General features: G+C 41.1%; 1 non-coding gene across 1 annotated transcript; it reads left to right on the top strand.

Moving 5' to 3' along the window:
• The first annotated feature begins 202 nt into the window (after positions 1–202).
• LOC148295697 (small nucleolar RNA R71) lies at positions 203–309 on the top strand. The gene has a single exon (XR_015834975.1). It is a non-coding gene; the product is annotated as a small nucleolar RNA R71 (small nucleolar RNA).
• The last annotated feature ends 18753 nt before the right edge of the window (positions 310–19062 follow it).

The following is a 19062-nucleotide window of genomic DNA, read 5'->3' as shown; positions in this document are numbered from 1 at the left end:
TCCAAATGACTCCACACACCATATTATGACACGTTTACCTCTTGTATCCGTATGTTGGGTCTCCATTGCTATCTCCTCAAAGAGTTTGTATGTTTCTTCTGGAGTTTTGGTTTTAAAAGAACCACCTGCAAAATTGGTGACTATATTATGACTAGAAGGGGTTAGTCCCTTATAAAACATACGCATTTGAAGCTTCAATGGAATCCCATGATGAGGACATTGGTTGAGCAGCCCATTGAATCTCTCCCATGCTTCACAAAACGATTCATCATCTTGCTGTGCAAATAACAAGATCTTATCCCTAAGCATGTCGGTCTTTTGCGTGGAGAAGTATTTCTCCAAGAACTTCTTTTGAATGGCAGCCCATGTAGTGAGTGAACCAGGCTTCAAAGAATTCAACCAATATTTCGCCTTATCCTTCAAAGTGTATGGAAACACTCTCATTCGAAGTTGATCTTCTGTCACACCTGTCAAGGGAAAAGAACTCACAACATTAAAAATATCCTTTATATGAGTTAATGGATCTTCATTAGGTAAACCATAAAAGGAAGGCAGCATATTAAGATGAGAAGATTTAAGCTCATAATTTCGAGCTACAGTGGGCAGCAAAATGCTTGAAGGAGATGCTGGAATTGTTGGGATATCAAGTTCTCCCATGAACTCATTGGCAGCCATCTCTTCTTCTTCTTCTTCTTAGTCTGAACTTGCTTCCGAATTTGAAGGTGAAGAACCAGGAAGTTCAGTGTGGAGAGCAATACTTGTAAATGTGGCAAGAGCTTGCTCTTTTGTAGTTGACAACTCTCTTTCTAGACGATTATGAACTTCAGAGATCACCCGGTTGGGTTGCAACGATGGTCCTGCGTTCAAAGATTTGGAGCGTTGGAACGAAGACCTCACTTGTTCAAGGAACGGTCTTTTAGACATAAACTACCTGAAACAGAAAATTAGATTAATTAGAAACACTAAAAAGAATAGGGTAACCTTGGGCACATAACCAGGGAAGAACTTTCGTTCAGTCCCCGGCAACGGCGCCAAAATTTGTTGTTAATTATTATGTTAACTCGCAATTGTACGGGGCAATTAGTAGTATAGCAAGACAAGTACGAGGTCGTACCCACGAAGACTGAGAAGTTCAAATTAGTTATGTACGTAGATTACCGAATTCAAGAAGTTAGGAAGTTAAGTCTAAAACAGAAATTAAAGTGAGAGTGATTGTGATTGTGAAAGGAAGTGAGCAAACTGAAATTGCAAATGAAAGCAAATAAACAAGTGTAACAAAGAGTGGTTTTAAGAGTTGGAAAACAGATTTGGAGACTAGGGCATTCGAATCACCATAACAATTCAATTCTGGGTTATATGGAGTCAAGTAACAAGTCTAATTCAGATTCAAAGATTGATTCTAGCTAAAGTATGATTAGGCCATGGTGTTTGGTCCAAACCTTGTGTTCCTAATTCCCTAATTTGATCATTTGTTGTCTAACCTAAAATTAAGCATTAGGAACCCATTAAGCATAGAAGAACAATTTAAACAACCAAGCATGTATCTAATCCCTGTTGTCGAATGTCCATACATACTCTTCCTATTCATAGTTCAATTCGAATTAAAGCATGGTGTCTACTCTTAATTCAAACCAAGATAGTTAACAAACAAGTTCTAATGGTGATCAATCATTCAAACAAGCATGTTAACTTATAAGCATAATGAATAAGAACATGAATCATGAATCAAACTTGAAACTCCAAACTTATAAACCCAGAATATTCATGTTAGGTTACATCGAAGCCCTAGTTATGGATTTAGCTACTCATAATGGAAAAGAAACTAAAATAGAAATGGGAAAACATAATGAATGCCATAAGAGTAGAAAAACCCTTTTCTGAAGTTCTTGTAGTGTCCAATGCTTCTCCAAGAGCTTCTCCACGTCTAGAAGGATGTATGAAGGATATGGAGGTGATTTGAGATGAGTTTGAGTGAGTGGTGATGGCTGAGAAAGAGGAAATTCGTAGGGAAATGGAAGGGAGGTTTTCTGGAGCTGTTTTGGTGATTTTGGGGCAGTTTAGAGTATTGGGTTGATTGCTTGAGTGTTTGGGGTTGTGGGAATGTATGAGGATGATTTATGGATGATGGAAGTGTGGAGGATGGCTGAAGTGCATTTTGTAGCTTGAAGACTCCTCTATTTATAGGGCTAAGAGGGAGGAACATCATGATGAAATCCAACACCACCATTCCTCATTTAATACAACCCATAACTCCCACTTCATCTTGTCTATGTTAGTGTGGTTGGAATCAATCCCATCCCATACTTCTTTTGCTGCACCTCAAGCTTTCTTCACATGGGATCAAAGGTGATCAATTGTGGCTGCCTTTTGCTGCCAAACCATGTGGTCTTCTTTTGGTTGTTGAACAAAAACGAGTCTTCTGAACCAGACTTGGTGTAGGAAGGCCAGAGGTTTCAAAACGTATCCAATGGGGCTCCAATTTGGATATGTTATAGTAGACACCCATTGGAACAACTTCTATGAAGAAAGTATTCCCATCGGAGTAGTAGAAGTATGCGTTTTGGGCCTTGCAATTTGGCTGCCGAACAGAGACTGGAATTGACTTCATTTCATTTATGCTTTACATGCATGCACATGCTTTCTCTATAATAACTCCAGCATGTACCAACTTGATCCTTTAGACTTTCATAGCTGGAATGTCTCCCCACTTCACTCATTATGTTGGATCCAAAGTCAGTTGCAGCATGGGTGAGGCACATGGCTCAAAGGAGGAGACAAGGCTCAAAGCTGGCAGCTGCAAATCCTCCTGAGCATGGTTCAGTGTTGGACGGGCTAAGGACTCCACATATGTTCAATTGGGCTGAATTTTGGATATGTTATACTAGACACCCAATTGAACAACTTCTATGACGAATGTCTCCTCATCCGAATTGTGCAGATTGCTGAAATGAGACCTGCAAGGTGACTTACGAAACTGGACTGACAAGAAGTGTGGCCCAACTTTGGTTTTGTCTTTAAGCTCTTGCTCTTATCCCAATCAGCCCTTAACATGCATGGATTGCATCAAATGTGATCTCTTGCTAGCTTAACCTACAAAACACACAAACAGAGGTAAGTGACTCAAAATAAAGAGAAACTAAGCAAAATCACTAAGTAAAGAAGGCAAGCAAGTGTACGAAATTATGGACTTATCAAAACAGAAAATGGATTAAAAGCACAAGTTTAACTCAATAACATAACCAAATCATAAGCTAGAAGGGTACAAAATGATATACAATTATGAACCGATCAAATACCCCCAAACCTAGATTTTGCTAGTCCTCGAGCAAAACAACACAAAACAAAGTTAAAAATAAAAAGTTAACTAAACCACTTTCGTAGGTAACTCGATTGCATTGAGCGTATGCAACAAGCCTTTAAACCTCTAGGCATCCCTAGTAGGAGGAGTTGTGTCTCCTGAGAGTTTAACAGAAACGATACCCACAAACGCATTACTAACTCTACAAAACAAAGTGGTTAGTAAAACTTGAAATCAACTAATGAGAACGAAAGAAAACTTTAGTCATACCTCCAACACCGTAGAGTTGCCAAGATAGGTGATCAATCAGTGTGTAATGTGGAAGCTATAGCTCAAAGGCACACGGTTTCAAAGCAAGCACACTCAAACCTTGAATAAAGAACATGCTTCGACTCTAATTCTCACAGATAACACTCAATCACTCAGAACCAATGGTTTTATTCTCTCAAACAAGCTTAAGTGAGTATATGAAATAGAAGCACAATATTTGGTTAGATCTCATGAAGGGAAACAAATACTAAGAATAGAGATACACACATACTTACCAGCACCCATGAAAACATCCTCAAAGATTAGCTAGGTCTTTCACAAGGTTTGTAATGAAAGGTAAGGTAAGGTCTTTCACAATTCATGTTCACCGGCAGTTCGTTCCTAATTGGAGTGGTTGGTAAATTCCATACTTCTAGCGATTGGATTTCATTCAAAACTCACCAAATGACTCCTCCCACCATATTATGATGTTGCCCAAGTTTTGGGCTCGATCCGAAATCAATAGGTGTGAGAAATTGGTCAATTCAATTTCAACGAAAGTTCGTTCCTAATTGGAGTGGTTGGTGTATTCCGTACTTCTAGCGATTAGATTTCACTCAAAACTCACCAAATGAATCCTCCGACCATATTACGATGTTGCCCAAGTTTTGGGCTCGATCCGAAATCAATAGGTGTGAGAAATTGGTCAATTCAATTTCAACGACAGTTCGTTCCTAATTGGAGTGGTTGGTGTATTCCGTACTTCTAGCGATTGGATTTCACTCAAAGCTCAGCAAATGACTCCTCCCTCCATATTATGATGTTGCCCAAGTTTTGGGCTCGATCCGAAATCAATAGGTGTGAGAAATTGGACAATTCAAGTTCAACGACAGTTCGTTCCTAATTGGAGTGGTTGGTGTATTCCATACTTCTAGCGATTTGATTTCACTCAAAACTCAGCAAATGACTCCTCCCACCATATTATGATGTTGCTCAAGTTTTGGGCTCGATCCGAAATCAATAGGTGTTCCAAATTGGACAATCCAAGTTCAACGGTAGTTCGTTCCTAATTGGAGTGGTTGGTGTATTCCATACTTCTAGCAATTGGATTTAACTCAAAACTCACCAAATGACTCCTCCCACCATATTATGATGTTGCCCAAGTTTTGGGCTCATTCCGAAATCAATAGGTGTTCCAAATTGGACAATTCAAGTTCAACGGCATTTCGTTCCTAATTGGTGTGGCTGGTATATTCCATACTTCTAGCGATTGGATTTCACTCAAAACTCACCAAATGACTCCTCCCACCATATTACGATGTTGCCCAAGTTTTGGGCTCGATCCGAAATCAATAGGTGTGAGAAATTGGTCAATTCAATTTCAACGACAGTTCGTTCCTAATTGGAGTGGTTGGTGTATTCCATACTTCTAGCGATTGGATTTCCCTCGAAACTCTCCAAATGACTCCTCCCACCATATTATGATGTTGCCCAAGTTTTGGGCTCGATCCGAACTCAATAAGTGTGAGAAATTGGACAATTCAAGTTCAACGGCAGTTCGTTCCTAATTAGAGTGGTTAGTGTATTCCATACTTCTAGCGATTTAGTTTCACTCAAAACTCACCAAATGACTCCTCCCACCATATTATGATGTTGCCCAACTTTTGGGCTTGATACGAAATCAATTGGAGTTCCAAATTGGACAATTCAAGTTCAACGGCAGTTCGTTCCTAATTGGAGTGGTTGGTGTATTCCATACTTCTAGCGATTGGATTTCACTCAAAACTAACCAAATGACTCCTCCCACCATATTATGATGTTGCCCAAGTTTTGGGCTTGATCCGAAATCAATAGCTGTTCCAAATTGGACAATTCAAGTTCAACGGCAGTTCGTTCCTAATTGGAGTGGTTGGTGTATTCCATACTTCTAGCGATCGGATTTCACTCAAAACTCACCAAATGACTCCTCCCACCATATTAAGTTGTTGCCCAAGTTTTGGGCTCGATCCGAAATCAATTGGTGTTCCAAATTGGACAATTCAAGTTCATTGGCAGTTCGATACTAACTGGAGTGGTTGGTGTGTTCCATACTTCTAGCGATTGGATTTCACTCAAACCTCACCAAATGACTCCTCCCACCATATTACGATGTTGCCCAAGTTTTGGGCTCGATCCGAAATCAATAGGTGTGAGAAATTGGTCAATTCAATTTCAACGGCAGTTCATTCCTAATTGGAGTGGTTGGTGTATTCCATACTTCTAGCGATTTGATTTCACTCAAAACTCACCAAATGACTCCTCCCACCATATTATGATGTTGCCCAACTTTTGGGCTCGATCCGAAATCAATTGGAGTTCCAAATTGGATAATTCAAGTTCAACGGCAGTTCGTTCCTAATTGGAGTGGTTGGTGTATTCCATACTTCTAGCGATTGGATTTCCCTCAAAACTAACCAAATGACTCCTCCCACCATATTATGACGTTGCCCAAGTTTTGGGCTCGATCCGAAATCAATAGGTGTTCCAAATTGGACAATTCAAGTTCAACGGCAGTTCGTTCCAAACTGGAGTGGTTGGTGTATTCCATACTTCTAGCGATTGGATTTCACTCAAAACTCACCAAATGACTCCTCCCACAATATTATGATGTTGCCCAAGTTTTGGGCTCGATCCGAAATCAATAGATGTGAGAAATTGGACAATTCAAGTTCAACGGCAGTTCGTTCCTAATTGGAGTGGTTGGTGTATTCGATACTTCTAACGATTTGATTTCACTCAAAACTCTCCAATTGACTCCTCCCACCATATTATGATGTTGCCCAGCTTTTGGGCTCGATCCGAAATCAATAGGTGTTCCAAATTGGACAATTCAAGTTCAACGGCAGTTCGTTCCTAATTGGGGTGTTTGGTGTATTCCATACTTGTAGCGATTGGATTTCACTCAAAACTCACCAATTGACTCCTCCCACCATATTATGATGTTGCCAAAGTTTGGGGCTCGATCCGAAATCAATAGGTGTGAGAAATTGGACAATTCAAGTTCAACGGCAGTTCGTTCCTAATTGGTGGGGTTGGTGTATTCCATACTTCTAGCGATTTGATTTCACTCAAAACTCACCAAATGACTCCTCCCACCATATTATGTTGTTGCCCAAGTTTTGGGCTCGATCCGAAATCAATAGGTGTTCCAAATTGGACAATTCAAGTTCAACGGCAGTTCGTTCCTAATTGGAGTGGTTGGTGTATTCCATACTTCTAGCGATTGGATTTCACTCAAAACTAACGAAATGACTCTTCCCACCATATTATGATGTTGCCCAAGTTTTGGGCTCGATCCTAAATCAATAGGTGTTCCAAAGTGGACAATTCAAGTTCAACGGCAGTTCTTTCCTAATTGGAGAGGTTGGTGTATTCCATACTTCTAGCGATGGGATTTCACTCAAAACTCACCAAATGACTCCTCCCACCATATTAAGTTGTTGCCCAAGTTTTGGGCTCGATCCGAAATCAATAGGTGTTCCAAATTGGACAATTCAAGTTCAACGGCAGTTCGTTCCTAATTGGAGTGGTTGGTGTATTCCATATTTCTAGCGATTGGATTTCACTCAAAACTCACCAAATGACTCTTCCTGATATTATGATGTTGCCCAAGTTTGGGGCTCGATCCGAAATCAATAGTTGCGAGAAATTGGACAATTCAAGTTCAACGGCAGTTTGTTCCTAATTGGAGTGGTTGTGTATTCCATACTTCTAGCGATTTGATTTCACTCAAAACTCACCAAATGACTCCTCCCACCATATTATGATGTTGCCCAAGTTTTGGGCTCGATCCGAAATCAATAGGTGTTCGAAATTGGACAATTCAAGTTCAACGGTAGTTCGTTCCTAACTATAGTGGTTGGTGTATTCCATACTTCTAGCGATTGGATTTCACTCAAAACTCACCAAATGACTCCTCCCACCATATTATGATGTTGCCCAAGTTTTGGGCTCGATCCGAAATCAATAGGTGTTCCAAATTGGACAATTCAAGTTCAACGGCAGTTCGTTCCTAATTGGAGTGGTTGGTGTATTCCATACTTCTAGCGATTGGATTTCACTCAAAACTCACCAATTGACTCCTCCCACCATATTATGATGTTGCCCAAGTTTGGGGCTTGATCCGAAATCAATAGGTGTGAGAAATTGGACAATTCAAGTTCAACGGCAGTTCGTTCCTAATTGGAGTGGTTGGTGTATTCCACACTTCTAGCGATTTGATTTCACTCAAAACTCACCAAATGTCTCCTTCCACCATATTATGATGTTGCCCAAGTTTTGGGCTCGATCCGAAATCAATAGGTGTTCCAAATTGGACAATTCAAGTTCAACGGCAGTTCGTTCCTAATTGGAGTGGTTGGTGTATTCGATACTTCTAATGATTTGATTTCACTCAAAACTCACCAATTCACTCCTCCCACCATATTATGATGTTGCCCAAGTTTTGGGCTCGATCCGAAATTAATAGGTGTTCCAAATTGGACAATTCAAGTTCAACGGCAGTTCGTTCCTAACTGGTGTGGTTGGTGTATTCCATACTTCTAGCAATTGGATTTCACTCAAAACTCACCAAACGACTCCTCCCACCATATTATGTTGTTGCCCAAGTTTTGGGCTCGATCCGAAATCAATAGGTGTTCCAAATTGGACAATTCAAGTTCAACGGCAGTTCGTTCCAAACTGGAGTGGTTGGTGTATTCCATACTTCTAGCGATTGGATTTCACTCAAAACTCACCAAATGACTCCTGCCACCATATTATGATGTTGCCCTAGTTTTGGGCTCGATCCGAAATCAATAGGTCTGAGAAATTGGTCAATTCAATTTCAACGACAGTTCGTTCCTAATTGGAGTGGTTGGTGTATTCCATACGTCTAGAGATTGGATTTCACTCAAAACTCACCAAATGACTCCTCCCACCATATTATGATGTTGCCCAAGTTTTGGGCTCGATCCGAAATCAATAGGTGTTCCAAATTGGACAATTCAAGTTCAACGGCCGTTCGTTCCTAATTGGAGTGGTTGGTGTATTCCATACTTCTAGCGATTGGATTTCACTCAAAACTCACCAAATGACTCCTCCCACCATATTATGATGTTGCCCAAGTTTTGGGCTCGATCCGAAATCAATAGGTGTTCCAAATTGGACAATTCAAGTTCAACGGCAGTTCGTTCCTAATTGGAGTGGTTGGTGTATTCCATACTTCTAGCGATTGGATTTCACTCAAAACTCACCAAATGACTCTTCCCACCATATTATGATGTTGCCCAAGTTTGGGGCTCGATCCGAAATCAATAGGTGTTCCAAATTGGACAATTCAAGTTCAATGGCAGTTCGTTCCTAATTGGAGTGGTTGGTGTATTCGATACTTCTAGCGATTTGATTTCACTCAAAACTCACCAATTGACTCCTCCCACCATATTATGATGTTGCCCAAGTTTTGGGCTCGATCCGAAATCAATAGGTGTGAGAAAATGGACAATTCAAGTTCAACGGCAGTTCATTCCTAATTGGAGTGGTTGGTGTATTCTGATCGGTTCATAATTGTATATCATTTTGTACCCTTCTAGCTTATGATTTGGTTATGTTATTGAGTTAAACTTGTGCTTTTAATCCATTTTCTGTTTTGATAAGTCCATAATTTCATACACTTGCATGCCTTCTTTACTTATTGATTTTGCTTAGTGTCTCTTTATTTTGAGTCACTTACCTCTGTTTGTGTGTTTTGTATGTTAAGATAGTAAGAGATCACATTTGATGCAATCCATGCATGTTAAGGGCTGATTGGCAAAGAGCCAGAGCTTAAAGACAAAACCAAAGTTGGGCCACACTCCTTGTCAGTCCAGTTTCGTAAGTCACCTTACAGGTCTCATTTCAGCAATCTGCACAACTCGGATGAGGAGACATTCTTCATAGAAGTTGTTCAATTGGGTGTCTAGTATAACATATCCAAAGTTCAGCCCAATTGAACATATGTGGAGTCCTTAGCCCGTCCAACACTGAACCATGCTCAGGAGGATTTGCAGCTGCCAGCTTTGAGCCTTGTCTCCTCCTTTAAGCCATGTGCCTCACCCATGCTGCAACTGACTTTGGATCCAACATAATGAGTGAAGTGGGGAGACATTCCAGCTATGAAATTCTAAAGGAGCAAGTTGGTACATGCTGGAGTTATTATAGAGAAAGCATGTGCATGCATGGGAAGCAAAGAGAAAGGAGAGAGAGAAGAATGAGGAATGATGAGAGGCATTTTGCTTCAGCCTTTGAACATGGGAATTGAATTGGCAGATCACTTTGGAGCTGGGAATCAGGTTTTAATTGAAAGAGGAAGCATGTGCATGCATGTGAATCAAAAAGGAAAGAAAAGATGAAATGAAGTTAATTCCAGTCTCTGTTCGGCAGCCACCTTGAAAGGCCCAAAACGCACACTTCTACTACTCCGATGGGAATACGTTCTTCATAGAAGTTGTTCCAATGGGTGTCTAGTATAACATATCCAAATTTGAGCCCCATTGGATACGTTTTGAAACCTCTGCCCTTCCTACACCAAGCCTGGTTCAGAAAACTCGTTTTTCAGCAACCAAAAGGCAACCACATGGGTTGGCAGCAAAAGGCAACCACATGGGTTGGCAGCAAAGGCAGCCACAACTGATCACCTTTGAACCCATGTGAAGATGCTTGAGGTGCAGCAGCAAAAGATGAAGGATGGTGTGGGAATCCATCATGATGTTCCTCCCTCTTAGCCCTATAAATAGAGAAGCCTTCAAGCTTCAAAACACACCCCAAGGGGGGGAGCTCTCAAACACTTCTCTAGAGCTCCCTTCCCTTCTCTCCCTCACATTCTCTTAGTTTCCTTTCAAGTTGTCAATTGTTGTAACAAATTGATTTTACTAAATTTTCCTTCAAGTTTTCAAGTTCTACTTTAATTTTATTTGTAACGTACATTCTTTCTTAAGTATTCAAGTTTGAATGATTGATCACCATTTAGGCTTGCATGTTATCTATCTTGGTTTGAATTAAGAGTAGACACCATGCTTCAATTCGAATTGAACTAGGAAGAGTATGTATGGACATTCGACAACAGGGATTAGATACATACTTGGTTGTTTAAAATGTTCTTCTATGCTTAATGGGTTCCTAATGCTTAATTTTAGGTTAGACAACAAATGATCAAATTAGGGAATTACGAACACAAGGTTATGACCAAACACCATGGCTTAATCATACTTTAGCTAGAATCAATCCATTAATCTAAATTGAACTTGGGAACTTATTTGCTTGAGTTATTTCCTTTTTTTTCTTATTTTATTTATTTTCCTTTTCATTTCTGTTTTGTGTAGGGGAAATGAAATGGATCATTCAATCACCAATCCTTGTGGGATCGACCTCGCACTTACATATGCTATATTACCAAACAGCTCGTGCACTTGCGAGTATCACAAGTTGAGGATGCAGCTGAATCCATTTTGGTGCAGCTGAATCGACGCAACATATTCCATACTTCTAGCGATTTGATTTCACTCAAAACTCACCAAATGACTCCACCCACCATATTATGATGTTGCCCAAGTTTTGGGCTCGATCCGAAATCAATCGGTGTTCCAAATTGGACAATTCAAGTTCAACGGCAGTTTGTTCATTGGAGTGGTTGGTGTATTCGATACTTCTAGAGATTGGATTTCACTCAAAACTCACCAAACGACTCCTCCCAAGATATTATGTTGTTGCCCAAGTTTTGGGCTCGATTCGAAATCAATAGGTCCGAAAAATTGGTCAATTCAATTTCAACGACCGTTAGTTCCTAATTGTAGTGGTTGGTGTATTCCATACGTCTAGCGATTGGATTTCACTCAAAACACACCAAATGACTCCTCCCACCATATTATGATGTTGCCCAAGTTTTGGGCTCGATCCGAAATCAATCGGTGTTCGAAATTGGACAATTCAAGTTCAACGGCAGTTCGTTCCTAATTGGAGTGGCTGGTGTATTCCATACTTCTAGCGATTGGATTTCACTCAAAACTAACCAAATGACTTCTCCCACCATATTATGATGTTGCCCAAGTTTTGGGCTAGATCCGAAATCAATAGGTGTTCCGAATTGGACAATTCAAGTTCAACGGCAGTTCGTTCCTAATTGGAGTGGTTGGTGTATTCTATACTTCTAGCGATTGGATTTCACTCAAAACTAACCAAACGACTCCTCCCACCATATTATGTTGTTGCCCAAGTTTTGGGATCGATCCGAAATCAATAGGTCCGAGAAATTGGTCAATTCAATTTCAACGACCGTTCGTTCCTAATTGTAGTGGTTGGTGTATTCCATACTTCTAGCGATTTGATTTCACTCAAAACTCACCAAATGACTCCTCCCACCATGTTATGATGTTGCCCATGTTTTGGGGTCGATCCGAAATCAATAGGTGTTCCAAATTGGACAATTGAAGTTCAACGGTAGTTCGTTCCTAACTGGAGTGGTTGGTGTATTCCATACTTCTAGCGATTGGATTTCACTCAAAACTCACCAAATGACTCCTCCCACCATATTATGATGTTGCCCAAGTTTTGGGCTCGATCCGAAATCAATAGGTGTGAGAAATTGGACAATTCAAGTTCAACGGCAGTTCGTTCCTAATTGGAGTGGTTGGTGTATTCCATACTTCTAGCGATTTGATTTCACTCAAAACTCACCAAATGACTCCTCCCACCATATTATGACGTTGCCCAAGTTTTGGGCTCGATCCGAAATCAATAGGTGTTCCAAATTGGACAATTCAAGTTCAATGGCAGTTCGTTCCTAATTGGAGTGGTTGGTGTATTCCATACTTCTAGCGATTTGATTTCACTCAAAACTCACCAAATGACTCCCCCCACCACATTATGATGTTGCCCAAGTTTTGGGCTCGATCCGAAATCAATAGGTGTTCCAAATTGGACAATTCAAGTTCAACGACAGTTCGTTCCTAACTGGAGTGGTTGGTGTATTCCATACTTCTAGTGATTGGATTTCACTCAAAACGCACCAATTGACTCCTCCCACCATATTATGATGTTGTCGAAGTTTTGGGCTCGATGCGAAATCAATAGGTGTTCCAAATTGGACAATTCAAGTTCATCGGTAGTTCGTTCCTAGCTGGAGTGGTTGGTGTATTCCATACTTCTAGCGATTGGATTTCACTCAAAACTCACCAAATGACTCCTCCCACCATATTATGATGTTGCCCAAAACTCACCAAATGACTCCTCCGACCATATTATGATGTTGCCCAAGTTTTGGGCTCGATCCGAAATCAATAGGTGTGAGAAATTGGACAATTCAAGTTCAACGGCAGTTCGTTCCTAACTGGAGTGGTTGTTGTATTCCATACTTCTAGCCATTGCATTTCACTCAAAACTCACCAATTGACTCCTCCCACCATATTATGATGTTGCCCAAGTTTTGGTCTCGATCCGAAATCAATAGGTGTTCCAAATTGGACAATTCAAGTTCAACGGCAGTTCGTTCCTAACTGGAGTGGTTGGTGTATTCCATACTTCTAGAGATTGGATTTCACTCAAAACTCACCAAATGACTCCTCCCACCATATTATGATGTTGCCCAAGTTTTGGGGTCGATCCGAAAACAATAGGTATTCCAAATTGGAAAATTCAAGTTCAACGGCAGTTCGTTCCTAACTGGAGTGGTTGGGGTATTCCATACTTCTAGCGATTGGATTTCACTCAAAACTCACCAATTGACTCCTCCCACCATATTATGGTGTTGCCCAAGTTTTGGGCTCGAACCGAAATCAATAGGTGTTCCAAATTGGACAATTCAAGTTCAACGGCAGTTCGTTCCTAACTGGAGTGGTTGGTGTATTCCATACCTCTAGTGATTGGATTTCACTCAAAACTCACCAATTGACTCCTCCCACCATATTATAATGTTGTCCAAGTTTTGGGCTCGATCCGAAATCAATAGGTGTTCCAAATTGGACAATTCAAGTTCAACGGTAGTTCGTTCCTAACTGGAGTGGTTGGTGTATTCCATACTTCTAGCGATTGGATTTCACTCAAAACTCACCAAATGACTCCTCCCACCATATTATGATGTTGCCCAAGTTTTGGGCTCGATCCGAAATCAATAGGTGTTCCAAATTGGACAATTAAAGTTCAACGGCAGTTCGTTCCTAACTGGAGTGGTTGGTGTATTCCATACTTCTAGCGATTGGATTTCACTCAAAACTCACCAATTCACTCCTCCCACCATATTATGATGTTGCCCAAGTTCTGGGCTCGATCCAAAATCAATAGGTGTTCCAAATTGGACAATTCAAGTTCAACGACAGTTCGTTCCTAATTGGAGTGGTTGGTGTATTCCATACTTCTAGCGATTTGATTTCACTCAAAATTCACCAAATGACGCCTCCCACCACATTATGATGTTGCCCAAGTTTTGGGCTCGATCCGAAATCAATAGGTGTTCCAAATTGGACAATTCAAGTTCAACGGCTGTTCGTTCCTAACTGGAGTGGTTGGTGTATTCCATACTTCTAGTGATTGGATTTCACTCAAAACACACCAATTGACTCCTCCCACCATATTATGATGCTGTCGAAGTTTTGGGCTCGATCCGAAATCAATTGGTGTTCCAAATTGGACAATTCAAGTTCATCAGTAGTTCGTTCCTAACTGGAGTGGTTGGTGTATTCCATACTTCTAGCGATTGGATTTCACTAAAAACTCACCAAATGACTCCTCCCACCATATTATGATGTTGCCCAAGTTTGGGGCTTATTCCGAAATCAATAGGTGTGAGAAATTGGACAATTCAAGTTCAACGGCAGTTCGTCCCTAATTGGAGTGGTTGGTGTATTCCATACTTCTAGCGATTTGATTTCACTCAAAACTCACCAAATGACTCCTCCCACCATATTATGATGTTGCCCAAGTTTGGGGCTCATTCCGAAATCAATAGGTGTGAGAAATTGGACAATTCAAGTTCAACGGCAGTTCGTTCCTAATTGGAGTGGTTGGTGTATTCCATACTTCTAGCGATTTGATTTCACTCAAAACTCACCAAATGACTCCTCCCACCATATTATGATGTTGCCCATGTTTGGGGCTCGATCCGTAATCAATAGGTGTGAGAAATTGGACAATTCATGTTCAACGGCAGTTCGTTCCTAACTGGAGTGGTTGGTGTATTCCATACTTCTAGCGATTGGATTTCACTCAAAACTCACCAATTAACTCCTCCCACCATATTATGTTGTTGCCCAAGTTTTGGGCTCGATCCGAAATCAATAGGTCCGAGAAATTGGTAAATTCAATTTCAACGACCGTTCGTACCTAATTGTAGTGGTTGGTGTATTCCAAACGTCTAGCGATTAGAATTCACTCAAAACTCACCAAATGACTCCTCCCACCATATTATGATGTTACCCAAGTTTTGGGCTCGATCCGAAATCAATAGGTGTGAGAAATTGGCCAATTCAATTTCAACGACAGTTCGTTCCTAATTGGAGTGGTTGGTGTATTCCATACGTCTAGCGATTGGATTTCACTCAAAACTCACCAAACGACTCGTCCCACCGTATTATGTTGTTGCCCAAGTTTTGGGCTCGATCCGAAATCAATAGGTGTTCCAAATTGGACAATTCAAGTTCAACGACAGTTCGTTCCTAACGGGAGTGGTTGGTGTATTCCATACTTCTAGCGATTGGATTTCACTCAAAACTCACCAATTGACTCCTCCCAACATATTATGATGTTGCCCAAGTTTTGGGCTCGATCCGAAATCAATAGGTGTTCCAAATTGGACAATTCAAGTTCAACGGCAGTTCTTTCCGAATTGGAGTAGTTGGTGTATTCGATACTTCTAGCGATTGGATTTCACTCAAAACTCACCAAACGACTCGTCCCACCGTATTATGTTGTTGCCCAAGTTTTGGGCTCGATCCGAAATCAATAGGTGTTCCAAATTGGACAATTCAAGTTCTACGGCAGTTCGTTCCTAACTGGGGTGGTTGGTGTATTCCGTACTTCTAGCGATTGGATTTCACTCAAAACTCACCAATTGACTCCTCCCAACATATTATGATGTTGCCCAAGTTTTGGGCTCGATCCGAAATCAATAGGTGTTCCAAATTGGACAATTCAAGTTCAACGGCAGTTCGTTCCTAACTGGAGTGGGTGGTGTATTCCGTACTTCTAGAGATTGGATTTCACTCAAAACTCACCAAATGACTCCTCCCACCATGTTATGATGTTGCCCAAGTTTTGGGCTCGATCCGAAATCAGTAGGTGTGAGAAATTGGACAATTCAAGTTCAACGACAGTTCTTTCCTAATTGGAGTGGTTGGTGTATTCCATACTTCTAGCGATTTGATTTCACTCAAAACTCACCAAATGACTCCTCCCACCATATTATGATGTTGCCCAAGTTTGGGGCTCGTTCCGAAATCAATAGGTGTGAGAAATTGGACAATTCAAGTTCAACGGCAGTTCGTTCCTAATTGGAGTGGTTGGTGTATTCCATACTTCTAGCGATTTGATTTCACTCAAAACTCACCAAATGACTCCTCCCACCATATTTTGATGTTGCCCATGTTTGGGGCTCGATCCGAAATCAATAGGTGTGAGAAATTGGACAATTCATGTTCAACGGCAGTTCTTTCCTAACTGGAGTGGTTGGTGTATTCCATACTTCTAGCGATTGGATTTCACTCAACACTAACCAAATGACTCCTCCCACCATATTATGATGTTGCCCAAGTTTTGGGCTCTATCCGAAATCAATAGGTGTTCCAAATTGGACAATTCAAGTTCAACGGCAGTTCGTTCCTAACTGGAGTGGTTGGTGTATTCCATACTTCTAGCGATTGGATTTCACTGAAAACTCACCAATTCACTCCTCCCACCATATTATGATGTTGCCCAAGTTTTGGGCTCGATCCGAAATCAATAGGTGTGAGAAATTGGACAATTCAAGTTCAACGGCAGTTCGTTCCTCATTGGAGTGGTTGGTGTATTCCATACTTGTAGCGATTGGATTTCACTCAAAACTCACCAATTGACTCCTCCCACCATATTATGATGTTGCCCAAGTTTTGGGCTCGTTCCGAAATCAATAGGTGTGAGAAATTGGACAATTCAAGTTCAACGGCAGTTCGTTCCTAATTGGAGTGGTTGGTGTATTCCATACTTCTAGCGATTGGATTTCACTCAAAACTCACCAATGACTCCTCGCACCATATTATGATGTTACCCAAGTTTTGGGCTCGATCCGAAATCAATAGGTGTGAGAAATTGGACAATTCAAGTTCAACGACAGTTCGTTCCTAACTGGAGTGGTTGGTGTATTCCATACTTCTAGCGATTGGATTTCACTCAAAACTCTCCAATTGACTCCTCCCACCATATTATGATGTTGCCCAAGTTTTGGGCTCGATCCGAAATCAGTAGGTGTGAGAAATTGGACAATTCAAGTTCAACGACAGTTCTTTCCTAATTGGAGTGGTTGGTGTATTCCATACTTCTAGCGATTTTATTTCACTCAAAACTCACCAAATGACTCCTCCCACCATATTATGATGTTGCCCGAGTTTGGGGCTCGATCCGAAATCAATAGGTGTGAGAAATTGGACAATTCATGTTCAACGGCAGTTCTTTCCTAACTGGAGTGGTTGGTGTATTCCATACTTCTAGCGATTGGATTTCACTCAACACTAACCAAATGACTCCTTCCACCATATTATGATGTTGCCCAAGTTTGGGGCTCGATCCGAAATCAATAGGTGTTCCAAATTGGACAATTCAAGTTCAACGGCAGTTCGTTCCTAACTGGAGTGGTTGGTGTATTCCATACTTCTAGCGATTGGATTTCACTCAAAACTCACCAATTCACTCCTCCCACCATATTATGATGTTGCCCAAGTTTTGGGCTCGATCCGAAATCAATAGGTGTGAGAAATTGGACAATTCAAGTTCAACGGCAGTTCGTTCCTCATTGGAGTGGTTGGTGTATTCCATACTTGTAGCGATTGGATTTCACTCAAAACTCACCAATTGACTCCTCCCACCATATTATGATGTTGCCCAAGTTTTGGGCTCGTTCCGAAATCAATAGGTGTGAGAAATTGGACAATTCAAGTTCAACGGCAGTTCGTTCCTAATTGGAGTGGTTGGTGTATTCCATACTTCTAGCGATTCGATTTCACTCAAAACTCCCCAAATGACTCCTCCCACCATATTATGATGTTGCCCATGTTTCGGGCTCGATCCGTAATCAATAGGTGTGAGAAATTGGACAATTCATGTTCAACGGCAGTTCGTTCCTAACTGGAGTGGTTGGTGTATTCCATACTTCTAGCGATTGGATTTCACTCAAAACTCACCAATTGACTCCTCACACCATATTATGTTGTTGCCCAAGTTTTGGGCTCGATCCGAAATCAATAGGTCCGAGAAATTGGTCAATTCAATTTCAACGACCGTTCGTTCCTAATTGTAGTGGTTGGTGTATTCCAAACGTCTAGCGATTGGATTTCACTCAAAACTCACCAAATGACTCCTCCCACCATATTATGATGTTGCCCATGTTTTGGGCTCGATCAGAAATCAATAGGTGTTCGAAATTGGACAATTCAAGTTCAACGGCAGTTCGTTCCTAATTGGAGTGGTTGGTGTATTCGATACTTCTAGCGATTGGATTTCAGTCAAAACTCACCAAACGACTCGTCCCACCGTATTATGTTGTTGCCCAAGTTTTGGGCTCGATCCGAAATCAATAGGTGTTCCAAATTGGACAATTCAAGTTCAACGGCAGTTCGTTCCTAACTGGAGTGGTTGGTGTATTCCATACTTCTAGCGATTGGATTTCACTCAAAACTCACCAAATGACTCCTCCCACCATATTATGATGTCGCCCAAGTTTTGGGCTCGATCCGAAATCAATAGGTGTTTCAAATTGGACAATTCAAGTTCAACGGCAAGTCGTTCCTAACTGGAGTGGTTGGTGTATTCGATACATCTAGCGATTGGATTTCACTCAAAACTCACCAAACGACTCGTCCCACCGTATTATGTTGTTGCCCAAGTTTTGGGCTCGATCCGAAATCAATAGGTGTTCCAAATTGGACAATTCAAGTTCAACGGCAGTTCGTTCCTAACTGGAGTGGTTGGTGTATTCCATACTTCTAGCGATTGGATTTCACTCAAATCTCACCAAATGACTCCTCCCACCATATTATGATGTCGCCCAAGTTTTGGGCTCGATCCGAAATCAATAGGTGTTCCAAATTGGACAATTCAAGTTCAACGGCAGGTCGTTCCTAACTGGAGTGGTTGGTGTATTCCATACTTCTAGCGATTGGATTTCACTCAAAACTCACCAATGACTCCTCGCACCATATTATGATGTTACCCAAGTTTTGGGCTCGATCTGAAATCAATAGGTGTGAGAAATTGGACAATTCAAGTTCAACGGCAGTTCGTTC

This window comes from Prunus avium, chromosome 3 (genome assembly GCF_965620075.1).
Source record: "Prunus avium chromosome 3, drPruAviu1.hap1.1, whole genome shotgun sequence".
Lineage (NCBI taxonomy): Eukaryota > Viridiplantae > Streptophyta > Magnoliopsida > Rosales > Rosaceae > Prunus > Prunus avium.
The sequence above is the reverse complement of the archived record's forward strand: the minus strand, read 5'-3'. Positions and strand labels throughout refer to the sequence as shown.